Source organism: Antrostomus carolinensis, unplaced genomic scaffold (genome assembly GCF_000700745.2).
Source record: "Antrostomus carolinensis isolate BGI_N321 unplaced genomic scaffold, ASM70074v2 scaffold19347, whole genome shotgun sequence".
In the NCBI taxonomy this organism is placed as follows: domain Eukaryota; kingdom Metazoa; phylum Chordata; class Aves; order Caprimulgiformes; family Caprimulgidae; genus Antrostomus; species Antrostomus carolinensis.
The window spans coordinates 6,063-10,145 of NW_010328262.1; positions in this window are offsets into that span (position 1 = coordinate 6,063).

The following is a 4,083-nucleotide window of genomic DNA, read 5'->3' on the forward strand; positions in this document are numbered from 1 at the left end:
CTCTGTTGGAATTTCGGTGTAGGGATTTAATACGTAACAGAATGCACAAAGACCGTGTTTTTAATCTCACCCTTATCCTTTTCAGCACCAAAGTGGTTGCATGACCATATGGCATCTGAATCAATTTAATGGGTTTACTGTAAATGGCAGAGGTGTCATAAAACAGGAACTGGAGCACTTCAGTGCTGCTGCACTGGTGAAGTCATTCACCTTGATGACATCAATACTTGTGCACCTACTCTTTTATCAAAATATCCTCAGTAATATTTCTCAGAAGAAAGTTTGATCTTCTAGAGATCTCTTCCTCTCCTGTTATTATGATTATTCCGTGGGGTGGAATTTCCTATATTCTACTCATATTTTCTGTTCTCTTGCTGCCTGATATGATATTTTGGGTCTAGACATGTGACTTTTTATGCTATATTAAAAATTTTCCTCCATGCACACGGATACACAAATTCAAACAGAAGGTGAGGAAGGATAGCTAATGAAACAGCTAAACCTCTGCTTGGTGTTTTTTCAAACCATCCAGCTTACTGTGGACAGTAATGAATTTAGGGGGAGGAAAAAAAAAGTTATTAAAAAAAATATTTTTAGTCAATCTGCATGGCACTTTTAAAATATTTTATATTATTTGTTGCAACTTTATAAGTGTTTAAAGTTAAAACATCTTGTTTTGACATTTAAAATAAAAACATAATTATTTTTTGTCCATTTGTTTGACTTCATTTTTGCTCCAGATTTTGGTGGTTTAAAGATGACATTTGAAGTCACAATAAACCAGACATCTCATGCTGATAGTTACTGAAGAGAAAAAATATGTGTGAAATTAAAATTTTTACAGGTTTGTTTTGTACTGGGTGTTCCATTCCTATACTCAATTTGAAAAACAAAACTATTCTTTGCTGTAGTTCATAGTTTATTAGTAAAGTAATGTTAGTGTGCATGACAGCAAACAGAGCAAACATAAATGCTGTCCTTCCAAATGCTGCTTTTGTTACTGAACAGGTCACATACCCTGGCTTCCATGCTCAATGCGACTGCATGGCAAACAGAATCACTGGTGGATGCCCCGGGATGGCAATGCTGCTGCTGCCTCCATGTGAGATGGAGCAGATGAGGAAGCTGCAGCAGAACCTTCCCTCCCAGCTGCCTCCTGCAGGTCCTGACACGTGTAAAGGTACCGCAGGACCTTATTAGTCAGGTTAACATGCAACAAAAGTCATTATTACTGTCATGATTTTTGCTGTGGATCATGATTTCTCATGTTTGGAAAAATGCAGTAAGAGGAGTTATCTGTCTATGCTGAAATACCCATGCTGGGTACAATCATTTCATGTCCTGCATAACCTGAAACGTTGGAGGGAGCCCTGCGTCCTGATAAGAGTCTCACTCGATCTGGTGAGAGTATCCTGCTGCTGTACCAGAGAGAAAGTTTTTGCCCATCCCTGAGACCAGCTCTGCTGTCCTTTTCCACGAATAAACCAGCTCAAAGTAATTTGCTTCTCTCTGCAGATGACTTTTCTCCTGCTTTCCAAAGCCAATAAGACACTCTAAGGAGTCTGGTGAGTGCAAAAATGTGTGGGACCCAGTTGGAGGTGGGTGACCTCCTTCCACAGGATGGGACCTGTTGGGTCAGCTTAGCACTTGTTCCAGCAGCCTCTCCAAAGACAGAGCTGGGAAGGGGATTGAAGCACCCTCCAAAATCCTGTCAGCTCCAAGTATTGGAGTTGACAGGAGTTGATCCCTCTCAAATTAGATCAAGTAATGGGCTGTGTCATTTGTTCACACGAGATTGCATAAAACATGATTAGCAGAGTGTGTGGTGTGGGTACAGAATAGGAAGTTTAATACGAAACATTTATATCTTGAGATTTGGGCATTTCCCAGCTCAGCTCTACTTCACAATAAGCTGAGAGCTTGTGAAAGGTCTTGCTAGTTAAGTTATGGCAATAACTATGACCTGTCTGAGCCAGGACAATCCCTCTAGCCCTGTCCAAAGGAGATCCATTTCTCCACAACAGATGGTATCAAGTACTGGCTTAATGGAAGGAAGTGATAGAGCCTTTCTTGCCTGACCTAATGAACAAGAAGCACACAGGGCAGGAGGAGGAAGGAAAATGGGGGAGAGGTTTGGACCAGAATGCCCCTCATTGTTAGATCTGAGTTTTAAAGTGAAGCAGATCCTGAAGGTATAAACACTTCAGTCCACCCGAGTTTGGATGTACCTTCCTACAGGACTGCTGTGAAGCTCTTACCATCTTGTCACAGGAATCAGGGAGGGTGAAAGGATCGCTGAGCACTGGCCTAAACACTCTGCAGACACATGCTTCTCTTGGTCTTTTGTTTCCCTTTACGTGTTCACACAAGCCTTGCAGCTCTACTGACTGATTTGGGTTCTCCAACACTCTCAGTTGCTTTCAGATGAATCTTGCCTTTCTGAACAAGATTTCAGGTGCAAGGCTGGACTCTAAGGTGTCTGTTCCCTTCAGAACAGTAGTTCTAGGTATCAGACACTCTCTCGAGGACAATGCTCCTCATACAAATGTTTCCCAGGGTTGCTAATGGAGAAAAAGGTATGTCTCCACTTAGTTTCAAAGGCCAGTTTGAGAAGTGACAGTGCAGGAGTCTCTGAAGGAGAAATACCTTTTGGTAGCCCATGCATGCTAGGAGCAGTCACTGGCACATGGCACAATAAAATTACTCCTGAATTGTGTGGGTCCTGAAGGAGAAAGTTACACTAAAACTAGAGAACACACTTGATCTCTTGTCCACTCTTTTATAATGTGTTTGAAATCAGTACATTGCATGCATTTCAATTTCCATTGCTCTAATGATCTGACAATTCCTGAAACACTTTAATGGAGTTTCCACTGACCTTAAAATAATAGTATTTTAAAAAATGTGGTTAAGTGCAGATTTTTACTAGACAAATGGAGCCAGATTTCTCTTTCAAAAATATGATTTTTGCAAATGTGCTTCCTTCTAAAAATCTCAGAGCTGTTTTTCAGAGTGACAGGAATAACCTAAATGCCAGAGTAAGCAGTAGTTGATCTCACTACGCTGAAATCTCAATATTGAATGAGCAAAACATTCATTTACTGCATACAGAAATAGGTCCAGAAGAAGATCTGAATGTCTTTCAAACTAGCAGTGAACAGCATGGAAGTGCTTGTGTCTTGTGGCCATCTTTGGCTCCATGGACAACTCATATCTTCATATGAATATTTGCAAATAGCATTTACTCTGTCATAATCTGCTCTTATTAAATATGCTCAGGTTTGTATTTTCCTCTTTTCCCTCCATTCAGTTTTGAATCTATACTATTTAAAAGTTTCAAGATCTTCTACTCTCTTAGCATCCTGGAATCATAGAATTGTTTAGGTTGGAAAAGAACTTTAAGGTCATCAAGTCCAACCGTTAACTGAGCACTGCCAAGTCCACCACTAAACCACTAAACTAAAAATGTCCCTAAGCACCACATCTACAGGTCTTTTAAATACCTCCAGGGATGGGGACTCAACCACTTCCCTGGCCAGCCTGTTCCAATGCTTGACAATCTTTTCCGTGAAGAAATTTTTCCTAATGTCCAGACTAAACCTCCCTTGGCACAACTTGAGGCCATTTCCTCTTGTTATATCACTTATTATTTGGGAGAAGAGACAGATACCCACCTCTCTGCACCCTCCTGTCAGGCAGTTGTAGAGAGCAATAACGTCTCCCCTCAGCCTCCTCTTCTCCAGACTAAACAACCCCAGTTGCCTCAGCTGCTCCTCATAAAACTTATGCTCTAGACCTTCGTTGCCCTTCTCTGGATGTGCTCCAGCACCTCCATGTCCTTCTTGTAGTGAGGGGCCCAAAACTGAACACAGTACTTGAGGTGCAGCCTCACCAGTGCCAACTACAGGGGCACAATCACTTCCGCACTCCTGCTGGCCACACTATTTCTGATACAGGCCAGGATGATGTTGGCCTTCTTGGCCACCTGGGCATGCTGCTGGCTCATGTTCAGCCAGCTGTCAACCAACACCCCCAGGTCCTTTTCTGCTGGGCAGCTCTCCAGCCACTCCTCCCCAAGCCTGT